This window comes from Oncorhynchus keta, unplaced genomic scaffold (genome assembly GCF_023373465.1).
Source record: "Oncorhynchus keta strain PuntledgeMale-10-30-2019 unplaced genomic scaffold, Oket_V2 Un_contig_24448_pilon_pilon, whole genome shotgun sequence".
Lineage (NCBI taxonomy): Eukaryota > Metazoa > Chordata > Actinopteri > Salmoniformes > Salmonidae > Oncorhynchus > Oncorhynchus keta.
In genome coordinates, this window is record NW_026283904.1 from 55,001 (window position 1) to 65,000 (window position 10,000).

The 10,000-nt window shown below is 48.1% G+C and overlaps 1 pseudogene; it reads left to right on the forward strand.

Annotated features, from left to right (window-relative positions):
* The first annotated feature begins 1,636 nt into the window (after positions 1–1,636).
* LOC127922052 (fascin-like) overlaps positions 1,637–10,000 on the forward strand; it is a 14,866-nt pseudogene continuing 6,502 nt past the window's right edge.

Here is a 10,000-nt window from a genome sequence, read left to right on the forward strand (position 1 = left end):
TGTTCTTCACTGGATTTTGCCCTTTCTCGTGGCAACAGGTCACAAATCTTGCTGCTGTGATGACACACTGTGGAATTTCACCCAGTAGATATGGGAGTTTTTCAAAATTGATATGTTTTCGAATTCTTTGTGGATCTGTGTGATCTGGGGGAAATATGTCTCTCTAATATGGTCATACATTGGGCAGGAGGTTAGGAAGTGCAGCTCAGTTTCCACCTCATTTTGTGGGCAGTGAGCACATAGCCTGTCTTCTCTTGAGAGCCATGTCTGCCTACGGCGGCCTTTCTCAATAGCAAGGCTATGCTCACTGAGTCTGTACATAGTCAAAGCTTTCCTTAATTTTGGGTCAGTCACAGTGGTCAGGTATTCTGCCGCTGTGTACTCTCTGTGTAGGGCCAAATAGCATTCTAGTTTGCTCTGTTTTTTTGTTAATTCTTTCCAATGTGTTAAGTAATTATCTTTTTGTTTTCTCATGATTTTGCTGGGTCTAATTGTGCTGTTGTCCTGGGGCTCTGTAGGGTGTGTTTGTGTTTGTGAACAGAGCCCCAGGACCAGCTTGCTTAGGGGACTCTTGTCCAGGTTCATCTCTCTGTTTGTGATGGCTTTGTTATGGAAGGTTTGGGAATCGCTTCCTTTTAGGTGGTTGTAGAATTTAATGGCTCTTTTCTGGATTTTGATAATTAGTGGGTATCGGCCTAATTCTGCTCTGCATGCATTATTTGGTGCTTTACGTTGTACACAGAGGATATTTTTTGCAGAATTCTGCGTGCAGAGTCTCAATTTGGTGTTTGTCCCATTTTGTGAAGTCTTGGTTGGTGAGCGGACCCCAGACCTCACAACCATAAAGGGCAATGGGCTCTATGACTGATTCAAGTATTTTTAGCCAATCCTAATTGGTATGTTGAAATTTATGTTTCTTTTGATGGCATAGAATGCCCTTCTTGCCTTGTCTCTCAGATCGCTCACACCTTGTGGAAGTTACCTGTGGCGCTGATGTTTAGGCCAAGGTATGTATAGTTTTTGTGTGCTCTAGGGCAACAGTGTCTAGATGGAATTTGTATTTGTGGTCCTGGTGACTGGACCTTTTTGGAACACCATTATTTTGGTCTTACTGAGATTTACTGTCAGGGCCCAGGTCTGACAGAATCTGTGCAGAGTATCTAGGTGCTGCTGTAGGCCCTCCTTGGTTGGTGACAGAAGCACCAGATCATCAGCAAACAGCAGACATTTGACTTCGGATTCTAGCAGGGGGAGGCCGGGTGCTGCAGACTTTTCTAGTGCCCGCGCCAATTCGTTGATATATATGTTGAAGCGGGTGGGGCTTAAGCTGCATCCCTGTCTCACCCCACGACCCTGTGTGAAGAATTGTGTGTGTTTTTTTGCCAATTTTAACCGCACACTTGTTGTTTGTGTACATGGATTTTATAATGTCGTATGTTTTCTCTGTCTATCTGTCTCTCTCTCTCTCTCTCTCTCTCTCTCTCTCTCTCTCTCTCTCTCTCTCTCTCTCTCTCTCTCTGTGTCTGTCTCTCTCTCTGTCTCTCTGTCTCTCTGTCCATCCATATCTGTAACCTGAGAGATGTGATAATGATTACCTGATAAACGACTTGTAACTGTCTATTCATAGTGATGGGTTGATATTTGCATGCAAGTGATGTGTGTGTGTGTGTGCTGCAGTTCCCTCGCCCATCCTCCTCGCCTGTATCCCATCCCCTGCAGCACGGAGTCTGTCTGTAGTCAGGGGACAGAGCCAGCGGCGCGCCAACTCACACAGCACAAAGAACCTCTTTTATTTCAATCGACGCACTACATTTACCGGAGCCTCCTGGCACACGCACACAGCAACTATTTTTCTCTCTCTCTCTCTGGTCCCCGGTCAGAACGGACGGTTCGGTAAGGATCATGTCTTCTAATGGCTGTTGTACCGGCGGCGGTGACGTGCTGCAGATCCAACTCGGGCTGATTAACGCGGGGAATAAATATCTAACTGCTGAAACGTTCGGTTTTAAAATCAACGCCTCCGCACCGAGTCTGAAGAAGAAACAGATGTGGACGTTGGAGCAGAACACCGGTGACACGGCGGGAGACTCGAGCGGCAGCGTGGTGTTCCTCCGGTCGCACCTCGGACGGTATCTGGGTACGGATAAAGACGGGAACGTTACCGGGGAGAGCGAGTGTCGAGGTAAAGACTGCAGGTTCGTGTTAACGGCGCATGATGACGGCCGCTGGTCGCTGCTCTCTGAGCCCTTCGGGAGGTACCTGGGAGGCAGCGAAGACCGGATCAGCTGCTTCGCTCAGGTATTGGGGGGTTGTTACAGGAGTTGTGTGTCCCGCATCCTGGCTTCATAGTTAACGTAAATCGGGGAACTTTTATATTATGTTACAAGACATAAAGGGGTCGATGTGTATGTGTGGTCAGGGTGTATGTGGGGTCTGGGTGTATGTGTGGTCTGGGTGTATGTGTGGTCGGGGTGTATGTGTGGTCAGGTTGGTCGATGTGTATGTGGGGTCGGGGTGTATGTGTGGTCTGGGTGTATGTGTGGTCAGGGTGTATGTGTGGTTGGGGTGTATGTGTCGGGGTTTAGGTCGGGGTGTATGTGTGGTCAGGGTGTATGTGTGGTCAGGGTGTATGTGTGGTCGGGGTGTATGTGTGTCGGGGTGTATGTGTGGTCTGGGTGTATGTGTGGTCAGGGTGTATGTGTGGGTGTATGTGTGGTCGGGGTGTATGTGTGGGTGTATGTGTGGTCAGGGTGTATGTGTGGTCAGGGTGTATGTGTGGTCAGGGTGTATGTGTGGTCAGGGTGTATGTGTGGTCAGGGTGTTTGTGTGGTCAGGGTGTATGTGTGGTCATGTGTGGTCGGGGTGTATGTGTGGTCAGGGTGTATGTGTGGTCAGGGTGTTTGTGTGGTCAGGGTGTATGTGTGGTCAGGTGTATGTGTGGTCGGGGTGTATGTGTGGTCGGGTGTATGTGTGGTCAGGGTGTTTGTGTGGTCAGGGTGTATGTGTGGTCGGGGTGTATGTGTGGTCAGGGTGTATGTGTGGTCAGGGTGTATGTGTGGTCGGGGTGTATGTGTGGTCGGGGTGTATGTGTGGTCAGGGTGTATGTGTGGTCGGGGTGTATGTGTGGTCGGGGTGTATGTGTGGTCAGGGTGTATGTGTGGTCGGGGTGTATGTGGGGTCAGGGTGTATGTGTGGTCAGGGTGTATGTGTGGTCGGGGTGTATGTGTGGTCGGGGTGTATGTGTGGTCAGGGTGTATGTGTGGTCTGGGTGTATGTGTGGTCGGGGTGTATGTGTGGTCGGGGTGTATGTGTGGTCAGGGTGTATGTGTGGTCGGGGTGTATGTGTGGTCAGGGTGTATGTGTGGTCGGGGTGTATGTGTGTATGTGTGGTCTGGGTGTATGTGTGGTGGGTGGTATGTGGGTGTATGTGTGGTCGGGGTGTATGTGTGGGTGTATGTGTGGTCAGGGTGTATGTGTGGTCAGGGTGTATGTGTGGTCAGGGTGTATGTGTGGTCAGGGTGTATGTGTGGTCAGGGTGTTTGTGTGGTCAGGGTGTATGTGTGGTCGGGGTGTATGTGTGGTCGGGGTGTATGTGTGGTCGGGGTGTATGTGTGGTCAGGGTGTTTGTGTGGTCAGGGTGTATGTGTGGTCAGGGTGTATGTGTGGTCGGGTGTATGTGTGGTCGGGGTGTATGTGTGGTCAGGGTGTTTGTGTGGTCAGGGTGTATGTGTGGTCGGGGTGTATGTGTGGTCAGGGTGTATGTGTGGTCAGGGTGTATGTGTGGTCGGGGTGTATGTGTGGTCAGGGTGTATGTGTGGTCAGGGTGTGTGGTCAGGGTGTTTGTGTGGTCAGGTGTATGTGTGGTCGGGGTGTATGTGTGGTCAGGGTGTATGTGGGGTCGGGGTGTATGTGGGTCGGGGTGTATGTGTGGTCGGGGTGTATGTGTGGTCAGGGTGTATGTGTGGTCGGGGGTGTATGTGTGGTCAGGTGTATGTGTGGTCAGGTGTATGTGTGGGTGTATGTGTGGTCAGGGTGTATGTGTGGTCAGGTGTATGTGTGGTCGGGTGTATGTGTGGTCAGGGTGTATGTGTGGGTGTATGTGTGGTCAGGGTGTATGTGTGGTCAGGTGTATGTGTGGTCAGGGTGTATGTGTGGTCGGGTGTATGTGTGGTCGGGGTGTATGTGGGGTCGGGGTGTATGTGTGGGTGTATGTGTGGTCAGGGTGTATGTGTGGTCTGGGTGTATGTGTGGTCAGGGTGTATGTGTGGTCGGGGTGTATGTGGGGTCGGGGTGTATGTGTGGTCGGGTGTATGTGGCCAGGGTGTATGTGTGGGTGTATGTGTGGTCAGGGTGTATGTGTGGTCTGGGTGTATGTGTGGTCGGGGGTGTATGTGTGGGTGTATGTGTGGTCAGGGTGTATGTGTGGTCAGGGTGTATGTGTGGTCGGGGTGTATGTGTGGTCAGGGTGTATGTGTGGTCGGGGTGTATGTGTGGTCGGGGTGTATGTGTGGTCAGGGTGTATGTGTGGTCTGGGTGTATGTGTCGGGGTGTATGTGTGGTCTGGGTGTATGTGTGGTCGGGGTGTATGTGTGGGTGTATGTGTGGTCGGGGTGTATGTGTGGTCAGGGTGTATGTGTGGTCAGGGTGTATGTGTGGTCGGGGTGTATGTGTGGTCGGGGTGTATGGTGGTCTGGGTGTATGTGTGGTCTGGGTGTATGTGGTCGGGGTGTATGTGTGGGTGTATGTGTGGTCGGGGTGTATGTGTGGTCAGGGTGTATGTGTGGTCTGGGTGTATGTGGTGGGTGTATGTGTGGGTGTATGTGTGGTCGGGGTGTATGTGTGGTCAGGTGTATGTGTGGTCTGGGTGTATGTGTGGTCAGGATGTATGTGTGGTCAGGGTGTTTGTGTTGTACGGGTGTATGTGTGGTTGGGGTGTATGTGTGGTCAGGGTGTATGTGTGGTGGGGTGTATGTGTCGGGGTGTGTGTGGTCTGGGTGTATGTGTGGTCAGGGTGTATGTGTGGTCGGGGTGTATGTATGGTGGGGTGTATGTGTGGTCAGGGTGTATGTGTGGTCGGGGTGTATGTGTGGTCAGGGTGTATGTGTGGTCGGGGTGTATGTGTCGGGTGTATGTGTGGTCTGGGTGTATGTGTGGTCGGGATGTATGTGTGGGTGTATGTGTGGTCAGGGTGTATGTGTGGTCAGGGTGTATGTGTGGTCGGGGTGTATGTGTGGTCAGGGTGTATGTGTGGTCAGGGTGTATGTGTGGTGGGTGTGTGTGGTCAGGGTGTATGTGTGGTCGGGGTGTATGTGGGGTCGGGGTGTATGTGTGGTCTGGGTGTATGTGTGGTCGGGGTGTATGTGTGGGGTCAGGGTGTATGTGTGGTCTGGGTGTATGTGTGGGTGTATGTGTGGTCTGGGTGTATGTGTGGTCAGGGTGTATGTGTGGTCGGGGTGTATGTGTGGTCGGGGTGTATGTGGGGTCGGGGTGTATGTGTGGTCGGGGTGTATGTGTGGTCAGGGTGTATGTGTGGTCGGGGTGTATGTGGTCGGGGTGTATGTGTGGTCTGGGTGTATGTGTGGTCTGGGTGTATGTGTGGTCGGGGTGTATGTGTGGTCGGGGTGTATGTGTGGTCAGGGTGTATGTGTGGTCAGGGTGTATGTGTCGGGGTGTATGTGTGTATGTGTGGTCTGGGTGTATGTGTGGTCAGGGTGTATGTGTGGTCGGGGTGTATGTGTGGGTGTATGTGTGGTCGGGGTGTATGTGTGGTCAGGGTGTATGTGTGGTCAGGGTGTATGTGTGGTCGGGGTGTATGTGTGGTCGGGGTGTATGTGTGGTCTGGGTGTATGTGTGGTCTGGGTGTATGTGTGGTCGGGGTGTATGTGTGGGTGTATGTGTGGTCGGGGTTTATGTGTGGTCAGGTGTATGTGTGGTCTGGGTGTATGTGTGGTCGGGGTGTATGTGTGGGTGTATGTGTGGTCAGGGTGTATGTGTGGTCATGGTGTATGTGTGGTCAGGGTGTATGTGTGGTCTGGGTGTATGTGTGGTCGGGGTGTATGTGTGGTCAGGGTGTATGTGTGGTCAGGGTGTATGTGTGGTCGGGGTGTAGGGTGTATGTGTGGTCGGGGTGTATGTGGGGTCGGGGGTGTATGTGGGGTCGGGGTGTATGTGTGGTCGGGGTGTATGTGTGGTCGGGGTGTATGTGGGTCATGTGGGGTCGGGGTGTATGTGGGGTCGGGGTGTATGTGTGGTCGGGGTGTATGTGTGGTCAGGGTGTATGTGTGGTCAGGGTGTATGTGTGGTCAGGGTGTATGTGTGGTCGGGGTGTATGTGTGGTCTGGGCTGTATGTGTGGTCAGGGTGTATGTGTGGTCAGGGTGTATGTGTGGTCAGGGTGTATGTGTGGTCGGGGTGTATGTGGGGTCGGGGTGTATGTGTGGTCAGGGTGTATGTGTGGTCTGGGTGTATGTGTGGTCAGGGTGTATGTGTGGTCAGGGTGTATGTGTGGTCAGGGTGTATGTGTGGTCGGGGTGTATGTGTGGTCAGGGTGTATGTGTGGTTGGGGTGTATGTGTCGGGGTGTATGTGTGGTCTGGGTGTATGTGTGGTCGGGGTGTATGTGTGGGTGTATGTGTGGTCAGGGTGTATGTGTGGTCAGGGTGTATGTGTGGTCGGGGTGTATGTGTGGTCGGGTGTATGTGGGGTCGGGGTGTATGTGTGGTCGGGGTGTATGTGTGGTCAGGGTGTATGTGTGGTCGGGTGTATGTGTGGTCAGGGTGTATGTGTGGTCGGGGTGTATGTGGGGTCGGGGTGTATGTGTGGTCGGGGTGTATGTGTGGTCGGGGTGTATGTGTGGTCGGGGTGTATGTGTGGTCAGGGTGTATGTGTCGGGGTGTATGTGTGGTCTGGGTGTATGTGGTGGTGTATGTGTGGGTGTATGTGTGGTCGGGGTGTATGTGTGGTCAGGGTGTATGTGTGGTCGGGGTGTATGTGTGGTCAGGGTGTATGTGTGGTCGGGGTGTATGTGTGGTCGGGGTGTATGTGTGGTCTGGGTGTATGTGTGGTCTGGGTGTATGTGTGGTCAGGGTGTATGTGTGGTCGGGGTGTATGTGTGGTCGGGGTGTATGTGTGGTCAGGGTGTATGTGGGGTCGGGGTGTATGTGTGGTCAGGGTGTATGTGTGGTCTGGGTGTATGTGTGGTCAGGGTGTTTGTGTGGTCAGGGTGTATGTGTGGTCTGGGTGTATGTGTGGTCGGGGTGTATAACAGGATGTGTGTATTAACAGGATGTGTGTATTAACAGGATGTGTGTGTATTAACAGGATGTGTGTATTAACAGGATGTGTGTATTAACAGGATGTGTGTATTAACAGGATGTGTGTATTAACAGGATGTGTGTGTATTAACAGGATGTGTGTATTAACAGGATGTGTGTATTAACAGGATGTGTGTATTAACAGGATGTGTGTATTAACAGGATGTGTGTATTAACAGGATGTGTGTATTAACAGGATGTGTGTATTAACAGGATGTGTGTATAAACAGGATGTGTGTATAAACAGGATGTGTGTGTATTAACAGGATGTGTGTATTAACAGGATGTGTGTATTAACAGGATGTGTGTATTAACAGGATGTGTGTATTAACAGGATGTGTGTGTATTAACAGGATGTGTGTGTGTATTAACAGGATGTGTGTATTAACAGGATGTGTGTGTATTAACAGGATGTGTGTATTAACAGGATGTGTGTATTAACAGGATGTGTGTGTGTATTAACAGGATGTGTGTATTAACAGGATGTGTGTATTAACAGGATGTGTGTGTGTATAAACAGGATGTGTGTATTAACAGGATGTGTGTATTAACAGGATGTGTGTGTATTAACAGGATGTGTGTGTGTATTAACAGGATGTGTGTATTAACAGGATGTGTGTATTAACAGGATGTGTGTATTAACAGGATGTGTGTATTAACAGGATGTGTGTATTAACAGGATGTGTGTGTGTATTAACAGGATGTGTGTGTATTAACAGGATGTGTGTAGTAACAGGATGTGTGTATTAACAGGATGTGTGTGTGTATTAACAGGATGTGTGTGTATTAACAGGATGTGTGTATTAACAGGATGTGTGTGTATTAACAGGATGTGTGTGTATTAACAGGATGTGTGTATTAACAGGATGTGTGTGTATTAACAGGATGTGTGTGTGTATTAACAGGATGTGTGTGTATTAACAGGATGTGTGTATTAACAGGATGTGTGTGTATTAACAGGATGTGTGTATTAACAGGATGTGTGTGTGTATTAACAGGATGTGTGTGTATTAACAGGATGTGTGTATTAACAGGATGTGTGTATTAACAGGATGTGTGTATTAACAGGATGTGTGTGTATTAACAGGATGTGTGTGTATTAACAGGATGTGTGTATTAACAGGATGTGTGTGTGTATTAACAGGATGTGTGTATTAACAGGATGTGTGTATTAACAGGATGTGTGTATTAACAGGATGTGTGTATTAACAGGATGTGTGTGTATTAACAGGATGTGTGTGTATTAACAGGATGTGTGTGTATTAACAGGATGTGTGTATTAACAGGATGTGTGTATTAACAGGATGTGTGTATTAACAGGATGTGTGTATTAACAGGATGTGTGTATTAACAGGATGTGTGTGTGTATTAACAGGATGTGTGTATTAACAGGATGTGTGTGTATTAACAGGATGTGTGTATTAACAGGATGTGTGTATAAACAGGATGTGTGTATAAACAGGATGTGTGTGTATTAACAGGATGTGTGTGTATTAACAGGATGTGTGTATTAACAGGATGTGTGTGTGTATAAACAGGATGTGTGTGTGTTAACAGGATGTGTGTATTAACAGGATGTGTGTGTGTATTAACAGGATGTGTGTGTATTAACAGGATGTGTGTATTAACAGGATGTGTGTGTATTAACAGGATGTGTGTGTATTAACAGGATGTGTGTATTAACAGGATGTGTGTGTATTAACAGGATGTGTGTATTAACAGGATGTGTGTGTATTAACAGGATGTGTGTATTAACAGGATGTGTGTATTAACAGGATGTGTGTATTAACAGGATGTGTGTGTGTATTAACAGGATGTGTGTATTAACAGGATGTGTGTATTAACAGGATGTGTGTATTAACAGGATGTGTGTATTAACAGGATGTGTGTGTATTAACAGGATGTGTGTATTAACAGGATGTGTGTGTATTAACAGGATGTGTGTATAAACAGGATGTGTGTGTTAACAGGATGTGTGTGTATTAACAGGATGTGTGTATTAACAGGATGTGTGTATTAACAGGATGTGTGTGTGTATTAACAGGATGTGTGTATTAACAGGATGTGTGTATTAACAGGATGTGTGTATTAACAGGATGTGTGTATTAACAGGATGTGTGTATTAACAGGATGTGTGTATTAACAGGATGTGTGTGTGTATTAACAGGATGTGTGTGTATTAACAGGATGTGTGTGTTAACAGGATGTGTGTGTATTAACAGGATGTGTGTATTAACAGGATGTGTGTGTATTAACAGGATGTGTGTATTAACAGGATGTGTGTATTAACAGGATGTGTGTGTATTAACAGGATGTGTGTATTAACAGGATGTGTGTATTAACAGGATGTGTGTATTAACAGGATGTGTGTGTATTAACAGGATGTGTGTATTAACAGGATGTGTGTATTAACAGGATGTGTGTATTAACAGGATGTGTGTGTGTATTAACAGGATGTGTGTGTATTAACAGGATGTGTGTATTAACAGGATGTGTGTATTAACATGTGTATTAACAGGATGTGTGTGTATTAACAGGATGTGTGTGTATTAACAGGATGTGTATTAACAGGATGTGTGTGTGTATTAACAGGATGTGTGTATTAACAGGATGTGTGTATTAACCTGTGTATTAACAGGATGTGTGTATTAACAGGATGTGTGTATTAACAGGATGTGTGTGTATTAAC